The 19,407-nt window shown below is 45.9% G+C and overlaps 1 protein-coding gene across 1 annotated transcript in view; it reads right to left on the reverse strand.

Moving 5' to 3' along the window:
- Positions 1-2,896, reverse strand: part of csrnp2 (cysteine-serine-rich nuclear protein 2) — a 70,758-nt gene extending 67,862 nt beyond the window's left edge. The window contains exon 1 of the mRNA XM_028798529.2: positions 1,865-2,896. The gene's annotated coding sequence lies outside the window, so the exon portion shown is untranslated. The remainder of the gene's footprint in view (positions 1-1,864) is intronic.
- Between the last annotated feature and the right edge of the window lie 16,511 nt (positions 2,897-19,407).

Here is a 19,407-nt window from a genome sequence, read left to right on the forward strand (position 1 = left end):
GATCTCCTTCCTAACTATGAGCAATTATCAAAGTGGGTGGTCGTACGACCGCCAGAGCGCTGGATGGGATGAATCGAGTGCGATCGCCGATGTTTCTCCTCCTTGGTGAATCGAGCGAGATCGCCGGAGCGATGAGGGGAGGTGGGGTGTTTGGATGAGAGTGTGAAGCCGCAGATCATTCTGAACGTGGATGGAGTTATCAGTACATATGGGCTGGAGAGTTCAGTATATATTAGGCAGTTGTTGGGTTGATTCGGTTGCTTGTTATGTTCTCTGTTAAGTTGAAACACCTTGTAAGCTGTTAATAAAAAGTTACATTTTTGGAGCATTCAAGCCTTGTGTGTCGTTCCCTGCTGTAAACTATAGGATAAGGGAACTCAGGGACAGGGTTTTATCCCGGAGCACGACGCTGAAGGAGAAGCTCCCCTACATCATCCCGACCGCAGTCTCTGAAACAGGCAGTAAGGGTAACAGGAGTTTCATCCGGGGTTAGCTGCGGCCCACTGATTATTTGTTTCAAAGTGAAATCGACGTTCTCCAATACTACGAGTGTAAACCCAATTTATGAAGACCACCTGCTTGTTAAGCCAAACAGCCAATCTGGTGGCTGCACCTCACTCTATACAGCAGGCAGGCGCCTTCACGAAGTTTACTTGCGGTCTGACCGGCTATGACAGCGGCCAAGACTCAAGTCGGCTGACCTGACTTACCCTTCGACTTCAACTCGTGTAAAGCGACATCGACTTTACTGATTCAATATACGGACTGCTCATAGACGTCTCCAAAGGAAAGGATGGACAGATACACCGTGACGGACATTCTGACCTAGCGGCTGGAGCGGAGAGCTTCAAAACCCTAACGTTTTGGGTTCCATCCCCACATCAGGATTACTCTTTGGCCCATCCGTGCTCGCAGCCATTTTGGGTAAAGCTGATATAAAAGACGCTATATATGAGATTTGATTGGCATCTTCTTTGAGGAGTCCCTCAGTGTGACCCAAAACAGATTCTAGAATGTGAAATTATTTTCCCCCCTCATGAAAATGTGTAATGTAATCAATTGCAAAGCACAATATTGGACATCTATACACTGTACAGAGATTTCTTTTTTTAATTGGCAATAGATTTTTGAGATTGCAGATTAAAAAAAGACGAATTAAACGTTAGAAAACAGATATCCAGATATGATATATTGTTCAGTCGGAGGTATTTAGCTGCGCAGACACTCTGAAGATCTGCCGGCCTACATTCCCCCTCTGTCTAGTGTGAGGGCTAATTTAGGATTTAACAAAAAGCTTTAAGCAAAATGAAATTATTGAGTGAACGTGTAAACGGAAAACGAGTTAGTGATTCATTGTTAGCAAAGCCCAGCCATTCAGGTGGGCTCCCCCGTTCATCCGTTGTGGAGAGACTTTGACATGATGACCTCTCCATTCTACACACGAAATGAATTTTTATATTCCCGATTTGCAAGCAACACATTAGCTTTCTAAATGAATAAGCATTTCTATGGCTGTCCCCGAAGTGCAGTTAATGCCTCCTTAGAAGCCGCTTGGAGAACTTTTTCCCCCCTCACTTCCCCACACACACACACACACACACACACACGCAGACAGATCCAAGGGACAGACGGCGCAGGATCTCGCAGTCACGCACCGCATTCTCTTTCGCGATCTTCACCCAGTGAGCTCGGGAATTTTGGGGGGTCACGCCGTAAATGGGAGGAGGAAGGGGGGTGTCTTCTCCTATAAATGAATCTCCGTGAGTGTCCCTCATTCCTGTGGCCGCTCAGCGGGCGGTGCAGCCGATCGGCCCTCCGGCGCTCAACCTCCCACCCCCCTCCCGATCGTAACGATTGTACTTACTGGTTTCGGTTGTCTGTAGAGTGGATGTCCCTGGAAGTCTTCTCTCCCGGTTCGTTTTGGTGATTTGTGTTCCCGATTGGAGAACGAAGTATTTCCCCAAGAGAAAAAAAAAAAAGAAAAAAGAAAAGAAAAAATAGGACAAAAAATAAATATGCGTTGAAGTCGTGTCGCTAGCTGCGAAAGGCTTGACTTTCAACAAAAAGGGGAAAAATCACAGCAAATATTCGACCGATCGCCCAATAAAATAAATATATTTATTTATAGATATATAATTATGTAAATGTTTCAACGTGAGACAAAAACAGATTACATTTCTCTAAGAAACGGAGCCGTTGTTGTATGCTTGTTTATTAGGACAAGTAATGCTAATGCGCCGATTAACCGGGGGCAGACAGGAGAGAGCCGCTGGGGGAATTTTTTAGTGGAATTCCTTACTTGATTATTTATAAAAGTGGGGCGGCTCCGCAATGCATTATGTATAAGCTTATTTTTTATAATTTTTATATTTTGTAGATTTTTCTTTCTCCCCGAAGTCTTTGATGTTTCAGTTAAAAAAATGGGCGATCCGCTTCGTTGCTGACTGTTGCCGGGGTGTTGGATTTGGTTTCCTTTTTTTTCCCTTTTCTTTGTATGGACGTTTCAATGCTTCCCCGGTGCAAGTCAGCTTCTGTAGCACAAAAAATTCCCCTCCCGACCTGAAAAGGCAAAGCGGGTCGAAGCCCGACTCCCTCCAGCTGCCCCGATTTGTTACAATGTAACAATAGGGCTTGGAATGCTCGGAGCGGGGTAGTTATAGCCAGCCTGACGTCACCGGAAATGGGAGCGAACCGGCAGTCCTGGGCTTCCTGGGAATTGCAGTATTGCGAAAGGGTGGCGGAAAAAAAAGCACATAGGCCCGCAGCGCGGCTTGCGGAAAAAAAAAACCTTCGATTCATGTCTTCCATGTTATAGTGGAAATAAACGGACATTTATACAACTTTAACACGAGCTCCGTGCATGCCGTGGGAAAATGAAATGATCAGTTGGCCTCATTGTCTCTATACACGTGGACGGCGCTATCCCTTGTTTTTTCATTCCGTAATCGGAACTCTTTTTTTTTGCAGAACTGGACCGCACAGCGCCCGACGTTACTGACAAAGCAAAGACGGGCTGCGATCGGAGAATCCTGTAAATAATAACATTACTTATATACTGTGTATCAAAGGGGCAAAGCAGTGATAAGATGGGGAACATGAAGAGTGATAAATTGTGTGGTGGCACTTCACTGGGTGGTGTGGGTCCTCATTGCTTGACAAAAAACCTTTCCGCATGAAGCTGGACCTCTAGTCTTTGAAAAGGTCCCTAAACTGTGGACAAAACAGACATCTTTAATGTCTAAGAGGTGGCCAAGCAGGATACAGCAAATCAAGAAATCCTCCCCTCAGCCTGCGTGATTGTATGCAGGGAGAGTCCTGTTAAAATCAGGAAGCCATTGGGAATTCACAAATCTGTCATCATCTATTCATGGCTACAGAGTCCTCCATAATGTCCGAGACCAAAGACCCAGTTTTCCTTGATTGACCCCTCTGCTCCACAGTTTAAAGTTACAAATCAAATAACCAAGACATCGTGATTAAAGTGCACATGGCAGACTATCCTTTGAGGGGATTTGCAGGCATTTCAGTCACAGCTTGTAGAAATGACAACACTTTTTCTACTCGCTCCCCCCATTTCAGGGCACCATAATGTTTAGCCGGTCATATTTAGGACTTTGTCGCATGTCCCTCACATGCAATGAACACTTGAAGTCTTCAATTCAGAGATGTCACCAGGTGCTGAGGGCCTTCTCTGGTGTTGCTTCACTAAGTCTCTAATGTTGCCATCTTCAGCTGCTGTTTGTTTTGGGGGGCTTTTCCCCCTTAACGTTTCTCTTCAGCATAGGGAACGCCTGCTCCTTTGGATTTAAATCGGGTGACTGTTTTGGCCATTCAAGAATTTTCCATTTTGTAACTTTGATAAACTCCTGTGTGTCCTCAGCAGGGTGTTTGGTCTGCTTATCTTGTTGGAGGATGAAGTGTCGTCCACTGAGTTTGGAGACCTTTACTGAACTTGAGCAGATCAGATATTTCTATATCTGTCAAAAATCATTGTGCCACTGCTGTCAGAAGTCCCATCATCAACGAAGAGAAGTGTGCCAGGACCTGTGGTGACTATACATGCCCAAGCCGTAACACCCCCAGCATCTCCATGTTTAACAGATGAGGTGGTCTGCTTTGGATCTCAGGTTCCTTCTGGTCTCCACACTCATCACTCTGATCAGGTTCTTCTTCGTCTCATTGGTCCACAAGATCTTTTCCCAGAATTCTGCAGGCTCTTTAAGTCCTTTCTCTCAAACTGTAATCTGACGTCCTGTTTGTGGTTTGCTTCTTGCAGTGTGTCCTCTGTGTTTCTGTTCATGGAGTCTTTTGCTAATAGTCGTCTCTGATACACACACACACACATCAGCCCCCTTGAAGACTGTTTATGACCTGTCGCACAGGGGTTGTGGGGATTTTCATTTACCAAAGTGAGGATTCTTCTGTCACCATCAGTGGAGGTCTTCCTTGGCCTAGTAGTCCCTTTGTGATTCCTGAGACCACCAGTGTGTTCTTTCTTCTTCATGATATTCCAGACAGTTGATTTCGCTCATCCTCAGGTTTTATTGATATCTCTGATGGTTTTCTTCTCGTTTTTCAGCCTCATGATGGTTTCTTTGACTTTCATTGGCACAGCTCTGATCCTCATGTTGAATAACGGCAACTCCAAACTCCAAAGGGTAGAAGCAGGCCAAGGTATCTGATGAAGCCATGAAACCCACCTGAGTGATCACAAACACCAGTGACGCCAGTTGTGCCAAATATTATGGTGCCCTGACCATGCAGAAAAAGTGCTGTCATTTCTTAATGTAATATTATTTATTGTATCAGTATGCTGCTGCTGGAAAATGTGAATTTCCCATTGGGATTAATAAAGTATCTATCTATCTATCTATCTATCTATCTATCTATCTATCTATCTATCTATCTATCTATTTCTACAAGCTGTGATTGCGATGTCTGCAAATCCCCTTCAGTGAAAGCCTGCAGTGTCTGAATGGTCAGTCAGTCAGTCAGTCATCCTTCCTCCAACCCACTATATCCTAACCCAGGGTCACGGGGGTCTACTGGAGCCAGTCCCAGCCAGCACAGGGCGCAAGGAAGGAACAAATCCTGGGTAGGGTGCCAGCCCACCGCAGGGCACACATCCACACACACACACATGGTTTGATTTGTAATTGTAAACTGCGGCACAGACGGGGAAATCAAGAACAAAATGCGTCTTTGTCCCAAACATTATGGAGGGCACTGCTATGTATGAAACCTGTTAGGCATTTTAATACATAAAAGGATATTTCTGGAACATTCAGGGACTCAGAAATGGCGCCCTTATGGCATTAGCTCTGAAGAGTCACTTGGGTACGTTCAAGTTTAATAATGTAAGCACTTCCAAAATCCTGTTACGCCCGTCACTCGGCTTCTCTTTCAGGACGGGAGGTGACGCTGCTGAAATTCTAATGAAAACATCCTTTTCCTACAAAACAGTAAAAAAAAAACATGTCCGAAGCTAACATCTGTTTAATTTATACGCAGATTCTTAGAGCAGGCAGTACAGTGTAGTGGTTACGGTTCTGGACTTCAAGTCCTTAGGGTGGGGATTCCAATTCTGCCACTGTGTGACCCTGAGCAAGTCACTTCACCTGTCTGTGCCCCCTTTGGGGAAAAAAAAAACAAAACCAGGATAACTAATTAAATCTTAAATTGTAAGAATAAGAGAGTCAGACGAGTAAGAAATACAACACAGTGGAGTCAGGGCCCTTCACTTACTGCACAATTTATCGTGTTGCAGGTTTCATTCGAAATGAATACATTTGCTATTTCTGCCCATCAAGAACCCATCCTGACAAAGTGAAGACATGTTTACAGAAAGGTTGGCAAATTTATTAAAAATCAAAACCTGAAATCCCTCCTTCCTGTGGTTCTCCAAATTGAGCTCAGGTGCCTCACTAACAGAGCTAAAGAGGTCCTCTGCCGAGATGATTGGGTGTTGTTTTTACCCCATATGTGGTGTAGCGGGTCCACAGCTCACGTCAAAAAGGCCACTTTTTAAATAAATAATCGCCACACTCGCGGTGGTCGTGGTATGTGTGGCCGGAGCGGTTCCCGGGTGATGCGTGATGCGGACAGTCCTCACTTAAGTGCACAGGTGAGGAGTTGTCCACACCTGTGATTGGTTTCGTGAGCTGCTAATTGCCACATCTGATCCATGTCCCCGTAATAAATAGAAGCGCGAGGCGGCTAGGAGGGGAAGAGAAAAGTTAAGAGAGAAGGACGGAGGTTAAGGGAGAGGAAGGCTGGACAAGTGACTTGAGCAAAGGCAGGCAGCAGGAAGGAGAGCCCTGAGAGAATGTTTTGCCGACACTCAGGGTGGATGGATTGGGTCACTCCTGCTAAGCTTTTCAGAGGAGCAGGAGTGACCAGAATCATGGACGGCTCACGGCGTAAGGCTAAGAAGGCAGTGGCGGTCGTGGACACTTTGGGCGTGTTGAGCCCCAGCGTGAGCGTCCTGGCCGCTGGGGGAAGAAACCCAAGTCTCGGTCCAGCTGGAGCCCGATGTAGCCAGGGATCGAAGGGCTACTGGACCAGTGTTGAAGGAGCTGCATATGCTGGTAGGGCGACTCCCCTGTTGTGGGGCCCGGAAGGGAGAAGCAGGGGAGTTGTTGGGTTAAAGAAGAAGGCACCAGATTTTTAAAGAAAGACTGTTTCCAGCTGTTATTTTTAACCTCGTTGTTTTTAAAGGGATGTATTTATTGGATTTTAACCTCCACGGATTCACCTCTGTTTTAGTGGATTATTTATTTAAAGATTTTTGACGCACTGCACTTTAATTTGGACACTTTGCTTTTGTTTGTTGATTTTAAATAAAAGCACTTTTGCACTTTTTGAACCATCCCCTTACTTTGTTGTGCCTCACTGCCTAGCTCATCGGTGACATTACCGACATTGTCAGGTTTAAGAGCTCCCAGAAGTCAGAAGGGAGTATGGAGCGAACCCGTATCGTCACACCCCATTTTTGCTTTGTGTCCCCACCCCCCCACCTTAACCTATCATCTATGGGGGGGGGGGAACAAGTGAAAGCTTTTGATTCGTCAAAAAATTCGATCTCCGGTTTTCAATGGGTCCCTTGATACTGAAAAAACACTGATATCTCGATGATGGGTGTGTGCGTGTCATAGTTTGTTGAGGACGGATTAGAGCTAAAACGACTGGATGGTAAAATACCAAACGCGAAACTTAAGTGTGTTATGAGATGACGATGTGCTGATTAGTTTTTGAGCCAAATCGTGCAAAAGGCAGAGGCACTCTAGACTCGAGGATCCCTCAAATACCGTAATTCTGCAATTCTTTATGAATTGTTCTCAACAATTGCTCTCGTAATGACCTCCATTATGATCAGAAAGATCAGAGCGATGAATAATTATTGAAATGTTAGAGAAGAGTTCGGGTAACTTGGTTCCCAGGGTACCGACGCTCATGTCCAAATGTTTTATGTATACAGTTGACTAAAATGAAAGGTGAGCATTGCATAACAACTCTGAATTCGGGTAGCTTCTTTCCTCAGAGTTGTCAAACTTATAGTTTTGAGTTTGTAAGGTGTACATGTGGAATTTTCAACTTGGAGATTCATGTTTACCTTCTGTCTGATAGAACGTGAGAGCAACGTAATTAAAATCTCTCCTCCATAGTCTGCAGATAAAGACATCCATCCATCCATCCATTTTCCAACCCGCTGAATCCGAACACAGGGTCATGGGGGTCTGCTGGAGCCAATCCCAGCCAACACAGGGCACAAGGCAGGGAACCAATCCCGGGCAGGGTGCCAACCCACCGCAGGACACACACAAACACACCCACACACCAAGCACACACTAGGGCCAATTTAGAATCACCAATCCACCTAACCTGCATGTCTTTGGACTGTGGGAGGAAACCGGAGCGCCCGGAGGAAACCCATGCAGACACGGGGAGAACATGCAAACTCCACGCAGGGTGGACCCGGGAAGCGAACCCGGGTCTCCTAACTGCGAGGCAGCAGCGCTACCACTGCGCCACCGTGCCGCCCTAGATAAAGACATTCTATTGTCAAAAGTATTGAGACGCCTGCCTTTACACACACATGAACTTTAATGACATCCCATTCTTAGTACAAAGGCTTTAATATGGAGTTGGCCCACCCTTTGCAGCTTCAGCTCTTCTGGGAAGGCTTTCCACAAGGTGTAGGAGTGAGTGTGTTTATGGGAGTTTGTGACCAGGACAGCATTCATTTGTGAGGTCACCCAAGGCCTGGCTTGCTCACCATCTCCGCTCTAATTCATCCCAAAGGTGGTCTTTTGGGTTGAGGTCAGGACTCTGTGCAGGCCACTCAAGTTCCTCCCCAACAAACTCACTCCTCCATTTCTTTATAGACTTTGTTTTGTGCATTGGTGTGTGTGCTCAGACTTGTTCCCACAATGTTGAGAGCATGAGATTCTCCAAAATGGCGTTGTATGCTGAAGCATTAAGAGTTCCTTTCACTGGAACTAAGCGGCCAAGCCCAACCCCTGAAAAACAACCCCACACCATAATCCCCCCTCCGCCAAACTTTACACTGGGCAGAGTGCAGTCAGGAAAGTACCGTTCTCCTGGCAAGCGCCAAACCCAGACTCGTCCATCGTATTGCGTGATTCGTCACTCCAGAGGACACGTCTGCACTGCTCTAGAGTCCAGTGGCAGGCAGTGGGCTTTACACCACTGATTCCGACTGTTTGCATTGCACTTGGTGATGTCAGGCTTGGCTGCAGCTGCTCGGCCATGGAGACCCATTCCATGAAGCTCTCTCTCTACACACTGCTCTTGAGCTTTTGGAGGTTTGTAGCTATTGACTCAGCAGAAAGTTGGCGACTTCTGCACACCTCAGCATGTGCCGTCCCCACTCTGTGATTTGACGAGGCCTACCACTTCATGGCTGAGTTGCTGATGTTCCCAGTTGCTTCCACTTTGTTATAATACCACTAACAGCTGAATATTTAGTAGCAAGGAAATTTCACAATTGGACTTATTGCACAGGTGGCATCCCATCAGGGTACCACTCTTGAATTCACTGAGCCCCAGACAGCGGCCCATTCCTTCACAGATGTTTGTAGAAGCCAGCAGTCTGCATGCCGAGGTGCTCGAGTTTATACACCTGTGCCTATGGCAGTGATTGGAACACCTGAAGTAAATAATTTTTGGGGGGAGGTCCCAGTACTTTTGACAATATAGTGTAGTTCAGTGGTTCTCAAACTGTGGGGGGCACCCCAAAGTAACAAAAAAGGGGGTGCGAATGTTGCCATATGTGGCGTAATTTCGCTATTCGTAGGGAAATTTTAAACTTGTAGTGGTGTATCGGCAGCAAAAAATATAGGAATAAATTTTATTAGGGTTTCAAAAAAACGTTAGGGGGGCACAATTAAAACTGTTATGAAAACTCGGGTCGCAAATACTTAAAGGTTGAGAAACGTTGGTGTAGTTGCAAAAATAAATGAGACTTTTTTATGATGGTATTTGATTTCAGCTTTCAGAAACAGTAGGAGAATTCAAGACAACCAACAGATTGGCGCCATGTAAAAGCAATAAGATTCTGCAGATGTTCTATCAGACGGTTGTGGCAAATGCCCTCTTCTACGCGGTGGTGTGCTGGGGAGGCAGCATTAAGAAGAGGGACACCTCACACCTGGACAAACTGGTGAGGAAGGCAGGCTCTATTGTAGGCACGGAGCTGGACAGTTTGACATCTGTGGCAGAGCGACGGGCGCTGAGCAGGCTCCTGTCAATCATGGAGAATCCACTGCATCCATTGAACAGGATCATCTCCAGACAGAGGAGCAGCTTCAGCGACAGACTGCTGTCACCGTCCTGCTCCACTGACAGACTGAGAAGATCGTTCCTCCCCCAAACTATGCGACTCTTCAATTCCACCCGGGGGGGTAAACGTTAACATTATATAAAGTTATTGTCTGTCTGTTATACCTGCATTGTTATCACTCTTTAATTTAATATTGTTTTTTGTATCAGTATGCTGCTGCTGGAGTATCTATCTATCTATCTATCTATCTATCTATCTATCTATCTATCTATCTATCTATCTATCTATCATATAGTGCCTTTCATATCTATCTATCTATCTATCTATCTATCTATCTATCTATCTATCTATCTATTATATAGTGCCTATCTATCTATCTATCTATTAATTGTATAGTGCCTTTCATATCTATCTATCTATCTATCTATCTATCTATCTATCTATCTATCTATCTATCTATCTATCTATCTATTATATAGTGCCTATCTATCTATCTATCTATTAATTGTATAGTGCCTTTCATATCTATCTATCTATCTATCTATCTATCTATCTATCTATCTATCTATCTATCTATCTATCTATCAATTGTATAGTGCCTTTCATATCTATCTATCTATCTATCTATCTATCTATTATATAGTGCCTATCTATCTATCTATCTATCTATTAATTGTATAGTGCCTTTCATATCTATCTATCTATCTATCTATCTATCTATCTATCTATCTATCTATCTATCTATCTATCTATCTATCTATCTATCAATTGTATAGTGCCTTTCATATCTATCTATCTATCTATCTATCTATCTATCTATCTATCTATCAATTGTATAGTACCTTTCATATCTATCTATCTATCTATCTATCTATCTATCTATCTATCTATCTATCTATCTATCTATCTATCTATCTATCTATCTATCATATAGTGCCTTTCATATCTATCTATCTATCTATCTATCTATCTATCTATCTATCTATCTATCTATCTATCTATCTATCTATCTATCTATCTATCTATGTGGTACCCCACTACAGAATAATTTGCATGAGCTGTGGACTCTCCTAAACTTCCTGCTACCAGATGTGTTCAATTTGTCAGACGCAAAACTTTCGCCTGTTATGAGGTGACAACGTGCTGATTAGTTTTTGAGCCAAATCGTACAAGAGAAAGAGGCAGCACTCTAGAGGAACCCTCAACTATCGTAATTCTGCAATTCATTATCAATTCTTCTCGTCAATTGCTATCATAAAGACCCCTTTTATGATAAGAGCAGTAAATAATTACTGAAATGTTACAGAATAGTTTGGGTAACTTGGTTCCTCGGGCGCAAAGCCCACTGACACTCACGTCCAAATTTTTGAACACACCTGTAAGGGGGTCTCTCTCTCTCTCTCTCTGAATTGCCTTTCCCAAGATTTCTTCCAATTTTTTTTCCCAACTAGGTTTTTTTTGGAAGTTTTTTCATATCTTCTTAGGGAGTCAAGGCTAGGGAACTGTCAAAAAGCAGGGCCCGATAAAGCCCATTGAGGCACCTGTCGTGTGATTTTGGGCTACACATATAAGACATAAATTGTCGCTGTTGTCAGAAGCGGGTGACCATTTCAGGATCACTCCATCGATCACACGTATCTGGCTGCCACTCTTGAGTCAAAGACAGTTCAAAGGAACGCGGAGTGCACAAAGGAGAAGATTCTCAGGTCTAATGAGGTAAAAATTGAGCTCTTTGGGAAGAACTCCAAGCACTATGTCTGATAAAGACCAACCACTGCTCATCACCTACATTATACCAACCCTACAGCGAAGCCTGCTGCTGCTGGTGGTGGCAGCTTCATGCTATGGGGGTGCAGGGTCAAAATTGAGGGAAGGATATTTTTTTTGGAGTTTTTTCAGTTCTTCTTAGAGAGTCAAGCCTTGTCAAAAAAAACGGGGCCTGTTCAATCCCATTGAGGCTTTCCTTGTGTGATTTTGGGCTATGGAAGAAATAAGTGGTTGGTGTTGTTGTTGGTGCCGTTGCATTACAGTGCACCAACACATTTGCAGAATTTGAATCTTGATGTTGTTACCCAGGCCAACATCACTGCAAAAAAGGGCTGTGGGGGCTTTGTGTGGACGGGACTATTAGGAAGTGGGGCCTCATCATGGCATATGCAAAGAAGAAAACAGTTGAGTTCATCGTAATATGGTGAAATGCCAGAAATGAATTCACTTCAAAGACTTTATGCACATGTGGGATAGATAGATAGATAGATAGATAGATAGATAGATAGATAGATAGATAGATAGATAGATAGATAGATAGATAGATAGATAGATAGATAGATAGATAGATAGATAGATAGATAGATAGATACTTTATTAATCCCAAGGAGAAATTCACATACTCCAGCAGCAACATACTGATACAAAAAAAAATATTAAATTAAAGAGTAATAAAAATGCAGGTAAAAAAAATATATCATTTATGAATATCATCCATCTGTCCATCCATCCACCTCCCAAACCTGCCTATCCATGGAAGGGTCATAGAGAAGCTGGAGCCTATCCCAGCAAGCAGCGGGTGCAAAACAGGAACAATCCCATCTTTTTTTTACTCTCTGAACTTACTACTTAGCACAAAAGTTTTCACACAAAGACAAACAGACACATGGTGACCAAGTAGTGTGGAGGAGAGCAGAGCTTTAGGGACTTTCAGATCTTAACTTGCTATGTAGGTGAATATGATGGATGAGCTTGATGGGCTGCATGGCTTGTTCTCGTCACCGTTTTTTGGATGTTCATACATGTGCAGATGTAAGAGTGCAAGTTGCGGAGGACCAGAGCCGTAGCGCCGCAAAAACGACGCCTGGTACCGAAAGGGAAAATAAGCGCCCTTCTGCAAACGAAATGGATAAAACAAATTTATTGTATCCTCTCACTTTAGAAATATTTACATCATTTTCATTTCTTTCTTCAGTTAAATTTTTACTTCCGGTTGAAATCCATTGTTTTAAAGTATTTGAGTAGTCGCATTCTCTATTTTGTTTCTTTCAGATTTTGTGCTCCCGACTTCTTTTTAGGACATATTTTCTGTTGTGAACTGAATAGGAAGAAGTACGATGTTCCAAAATAAAAATAATTTGATTTTTTATGTTATTAAACGTCAGTTCAACACTCATTATTAGAGTAAATAAAAACATTCGATCATATTTCCTTTTCTCAATTTTTTTACCCAAATCTATAAAACAATATAAACTAATATACTACACAAATTTAACGTACCTTAAATAAATGCAGAAGCACACCGACAGCATTGAGATACGAGTAGATAGAGGATGACTATGAGAGTAATGACTGGTTGTGCATCGCGGTTCTGATCATAAAGGCGCGCGCCGCTCAGTTGTGCGTTTAGATGTTAGTGGGTTTCAAGCCGTGCGTCATTCTCATTGTTATTTACTTAGAACTGCACTTTTATTCTCAAGAATTCGGCTGTGATTGCAAAAGACAATACAAACACATTTCAATGTGCAAGTTATTTACAAAATCATCCATCCATCCATTTTCCAGCCCGCTGAATCCGAACACAGGGTCACGGGGGTCTGCTGGAGCCAATCCCAGCCAACACAGGGCGCAAGGCAGGAAACCAATCCCGGGCAGGGAGCCAACCCACCGCAGAGTGATATTAATGTTTAATTATTATTTTTTCTTCTTTTTATCCTGAAACAACCAGGTTGTCGAACGCCGTCCTTAGAAGATCAGCGCTTGGTGCGGATGCACAGTTCGCACCACCCACGCTACGGCTGTGGCCGGGACGCCTCGACAACGGAAGGACCGGGGATAGAGCTTCTAGAGGGCATTATCTCCCCTGGAACAACAGAGAGCCGTCCCTTTGGTTTGAAGCGAGGCCGCGGGTTTGGACCAAGGAAGCTCAACCTGGACAGTTACTGAGCCCTGATTGGCAGCACATCCGCCATACCCAGAAGTGCTGCCTTCAGAAGGACATTGGACACCTGGAGTCCGTCCGGGTGTCCTCTAAAAGGGGCCAACCGCCACTACTTAAAGGCTAGAGTCGGGAGGAAGAAGGACGAAGTCTGTGAGGAGGAGTGGAGGTGGAAGGACTGGCAGAAAGAAGGAAAGAATAGAACTGTCTGTTGTCTATTTTGGTGCTCTGTTGTTCTGTGCTCTGGGGAGCGAGAAAAAGCATCTCCTCTCTGTAAAATAAAGAGGGTTGTGTGTTGTACCTGCGTCTCTGCCTGTCTCTGCCTGTCTGTGTATGCGCCCCTGGTCTCCACAAAGTGAATGAATGAGCTGATGTGGCGCTGAAGATGGCTGGCGGATATAGGTCTGTACTGTAATATCTGCAGAGAGCCAGTCTGCATGAGTATTGTCTCATGAACGCCATACCAGGCTTTCAGCACTGTAACCTCCATCAGTGTATGTGTCCATCTTATTTGTCTGTCACGCTTATGGATGCTTCTGTGCTGCACTTGTTGGACATTCAGCTCAACTGATTGGGTAGGTAGATAGATAGATCGATAGATAGACAGATATGAAAGGCACTATATAATAGACAGAAATGAAAGGCACCATATGATAGATAGATAGATAGATAGATAGATAGATAGATAGATAGATAGATAGATAGATAGATAGATATGAAAGGCACTATATAATAGATAGATAGATGGAAATGAAAGGCACCATATGATAGACAGATAGATAGATAGATAGATAGATAGATAGATAGATAGATAGATAGATAGATAGATAGATAGATGTGAAAGGCACTATATAATAGATAGCTAGACAGACAGATAGATAGATATGAAAGGCCTATATAATGGATAGATAGATGTGAAAGGCACTATATAATAGATAGATAGATATGAAAGGCATTATATAATAAATAGATGGTGGTTTCAATGTTGAGGTTGATCGGTGTTTATATTCCACAAAAAACAGATATATAAAACACTATGGTAATATACACTATCAAGCAAGGTTTTGCACTTACGTGACTGATTCAAATTAAAAGGACCATCTATTGCTTACAGTCATTGGAATGTAAAACTTTTTCACGCGCGTACGTCTAAATTGTATTGATTTCTAATTTCTACTCAGCTTTAAAAAAAAAACACCATTTAGTTAAACAAAATCCCACGCCATAGTTTCCGCAATGTGAAGTTTATTTTTGCCTGGATAAGAAGCAGAGAAAGCGAGGGGCAAGTCGTGCGTACGTGCGCGGGCGGCGATTAAAATCAAGGAGAGAAAGCGAGGATGTATTCCTGCCTGTCTGTGTGCGTGCGTGCGTGCGCGAATCAGCCGCACTCGAACGCGCGTGCGCGCCTGCCTTCTTAAAAACTACATTAGCCAAGAGCGATTTCGACTCGTAACGTCACACAAGGCGTGACCCGACTCGCAAGTGATTTTTTTAAACGGGAGGGGTGCGGGCGCAGTTTGAATTAAAAGCCATTTTCGTGTGACATTCAAAGATGTCGGGCACAGTTCTGAGGCAGATTCAAAACAAACTATCTTCCAATACGTTTAAAAAGCCAAGTGCGGTAAATTAGGTTAGCCGCAGGGTGCATGAGCCATACCGAATCGGGCGGGGTGTTAATCAAGGGTTGTGATGGCGACCTTAACTCCAGTTGCGTGTCTTGGTCTCCATGGTAACCAAATGTGTTGTCGTGTCTGCTCAGCGTGACCCGCTTTCAGTCGAAGCGCAAACACACCAGGCGACGAGAAATAATCCCGGAGCGCTTACCTCGGGCGCTACTTCTGAGCGCTTCATTCTCTTTCCTTCACCTTCTTGAAATTATGGAGTGCCTTATGAAGGATTAAGGAGAAGAGGCTCTATGACCTGTCCTTGGTGCCGTGCATCACTTACTTTCTGTATCGAATACAGAACTGGCAGAAGCAATTCGTGGAAAGATTTTTTTTTAAAGACAGAGACTTCGCTCCAGGTTGCTGCTTAGCGATGTTAAGACGTTGGTTTCGCTTTTCAAAACAGGAAGTGGCAGATAAAATAAATAGAGAGACGGATGTGAAAGACAAGATAGATAGATAGAATACGCAACAAGACGAAAGCGTCAACGTGTATGTGTGTCCTTGAAGCAACGTCCCTCCTTATTAAACATTCTCTTAATTCCTCAGTGGCAGTCACAGCCTGGCCATTACGATGTCGCCGGTTTCATTTTGCTGCGCTCCCCCATGACACTTAATGTGCATGACAGAAGCTGACCAGCGAGAAGGAAAATTGCGACATCGTGAAGGGTTCCGTCCGTCGATTCCCACCGAATTATGATGATGATGATGATGTATAAAACAAATTATTGCAATCACAAGTCTGTTTGGTTAAACGTTTTACTTTAAAAAAGTACGACCACTATTAACGATCAAAGCCGGCAGGCTTGAGCGGGGCGGGTCTGACAGTGAGACGGCGAGGGTCTGGGTGAACGGCGGCTGATGCAAACGCCTTGCATACTGTAGGTGTTCAATGGACAGGGCCGGATTAAGGCGAAGTAATGCCTCTTTTTGTGGAGCCTCGTTGAAGTGCACCATTTGCAGTTTTGCACCTTATGGTCAGTGCCGCTAACCACGCAACCTATCGAAATGTGCTCCAAAGCTGTTATGCGCATGTGCAGTATACATGTATTCTAACACAAGACAATACGCAAGTAACTTAAATCCATCCATCCATCCATTGTCTCCCGCTTATCCGAGGTCGGGTCGCGGGGGCAGCAGCTTGAGCAGAGATGCCCAGACTTCCCTCTCCCCGGCCACTTCTTCTAGCTCTTCCGGGAGAATCCCAAGGCGTTCCCAGGCCAGTCGAGAGACATAGTCCCTCCAACGTGTCCTGGGTCTTCCCCGGGGCCTCCTCCCGGTTAGACGTGCCCGGAACACCTCACCAGGGAGACGTCCAGGAGGCATCCTGATCAGATGCCCGAGCCACCTCATCTGACTCCTCTCGATGCGGAGGAGCAGCGGCTCTACTCTGAGCCCCTCCCGGATGACTGAACTTCTCACCCTATCTTTAAGGGAAAGCCCAGACACCCTGCGGAGGAAACTCATTTCGGCCGCTTTTATTCGCGATCTCGTTCTTTCGGTCACTACCCATAGCTCATGACCATAGGTGAGGGTAGAAACATAGATCGACTGTAAATTGAGAGCTTTACCTTATGGCTCAGCTCCTTTTTCACCACGACAGACCGATGCAGAGCCCGCATTACTGCGGATGCCGCACCGATCCGCCTGTCGATCTCACGCTCCATTCTTCCCTCACTCGTGAACAAGACCCCGAGATACTTCAACTCCTCCACTTAGGGCAGGATCTCGCTACCAACCCTGAGAGGGCACTCCACCCTTTTCCGGTTGAGGACCATGGTCTCGGATTTGGAGGTGCTGATTCTCATCCCAGCCGCTTCACACTCGGCTGCGAACCGATCCAGAGAGAGCTGAAGATCACAGCCTGATGAAGCAAACAGGACAACATCATCTGTAAAAAGCAGTGACCCAATCCTGAGTCCACCAAACCGGACCCCCTCAACGCCCTGGCTGCGCCTAGAAATTCTGTCCATAAAAGTTATGAACAGAATCGGTGACAAAGGGCAGCCCTGGCGGAGTCCAACTCTCACTGGAAACGGGTTCGACTTACTGCCGGCAATGCGGACCAAGCTCTGGCACTGATCGTACAGGGACCGAACAGCCCTTACCAGGGGGGCCGGTACCCCATACTCTCGGAGTACCCCCCACAGGATTCCCCGAGGGACACGGTCGAATGCCTTTTCTAAGTCCACAAAACACATGTAGACTGGTTGGGCAAACTCCCATGCACCCTCCAGGACCCTGCTAAGGGTGTAGAGCTGTTCCGCGACCAGGACGAAAACCACACTGTTCCTCCTGAATCCAAGGCTCGACTATCCAATGGACCCTCCTCTCCAGAACCCCCGAATAGACTTTTCCAGGGAGGCTGAGGAGTGTGATCCCTCTGTAGTTGGAACACACCCTCCGATCCCCCTTCTTAAAGAGGGGGACCACCACCCCGGTCTGCCAATCCAGAGGCACTGTCCCTGATGTCCATGCGATGTTGCAGAGGCGTGTCAGCCAAGACAGTCCTACAACATCCAGAGCCTTGAGGAACTCCGGGCGTATCTCATCCACCCCCGGGGCCCTGCCACCAAGGAGTTTTTTGACCACCTCGGTGACCTCAGTCCCAGAGATGGGGGAGCCCACCTCTGAGTCCCCAGGCTCTGCTTCCTCATTGGAAGGCATGTTAATGGGATTGAGGAGGTCTTCAAAGTATTCCCCCCACCGACCCACAACGTCCCGAGTCGAGGTCAGCAGCGCACCATCCCCACCATATACAGTGTTGACACTGCACTGCTTCCCCTTCCTGAGACGCCGGATGGTGGACCAGAATCTCCTCGAAGCCGTCCGAAAGTCATTCTCCATGGCCTCCCCAAACTCCTCCCACGCCCGAGTTTTTGTCTCAGCAACCACCAAAGCCGCATTCCGCTTGGCCTGCCGGTACCTATCAGCTGCCTCCGGGGTCCCACAGGACAAAAGGGTCCTGTAGGACTCCTTCTTCAGCTTGACGGCATCCTTCCCCGCCGGTGTCCACCAGCGGGTTCGGGGATTGCCGCCACGACAGGCACCGACCACCTTACGGCCACAGCTCCGGTCAGCTGCCTCAACAATAGAGGCACGGAACATGGCCCATTCGGACTCAATGTCCCCCACCTCCCTCGGGATGTGGTCGAAGTTCTGCCGGAGGTGGGAGTTGAAGCTACTTCTGACAGGGGGCTCTGCCAGACGTTCCCAGCAGACCCTCACAACACGTTTGGGCCTACCACGCCTGACCGGCATCCTCCCCCACCATCGAAGCCAACTCACCACCAGGTGGTGATCAGTTGACAGCTCCGCCCCTCTCTTCACCCGAGTGTCCAAGACATGTGGCCACAAGTCCGATGACACGAGCACAAAGTCGATCATCGAACTGAGGCCTAGGGTGTCCTGGTGCCAAGTGCACATATGAACACCCCTATGCTTGAACATGGTGTTCGTTATGGACAATCCGTGACGAGCACAGAAGTCCAATAACAAAACACCGCTCGGGTTCAGATCAGGGGGGCCATTCCTCCCAATCACGCCCTTCCAGGTCTCACTGTCATTGCCCACGTGAGCATTGAAGTCTCCCAGCAGAACGAGGGAGTCCCCAGAAGGTATGCCCTCCAGCACCCCCTCCAGGGACTCCAAAAAGGGTGGGTACTCCGAACTGCTGTTCAGTGCATATGCACAAACAACAGTTAGGACCCGTCCCCCCACCCGAAGGCGAAGGGAGGCTACCCTCTCGTCCACCGGGGTAAACCCCAATGTACAGGCTCCAAGTTGGGGGGCAATAAGTATACCCACACCTGCTCGGCGCCTCTCACCGGGGGCAACTCCAGAGTGGTAGAGAGTCCAGCCCCTCTCAAGGAGATTGGTTCCAGAGTCCAAGCTGTGCGTCGAGGTGAGTCCGACTATATCTAGCCGGAACCTCTCAACTTCGCGCACTAGCTCAGGCTCCTTCCCCTTCAGAGAGGTGACATTCCACGTCCCAAGAGCCAGTTTCTGTAGCCGAG

This window comes from Erpetoichthys calabaricus, chromosome 3 (genome assembly GCF_900747795.2).
Source record: "Erpetoichthys calabaricus chromosome 3, fErpCal1.3, whole genome shotgun sequence".
Taxonomy (NCBI): Eukaryota; Metazoa; Chordata; class Cladistia; order Polypteriformes; family Polypteridae; genus Erpetoichthys; species Erpetoichthys calabaricus.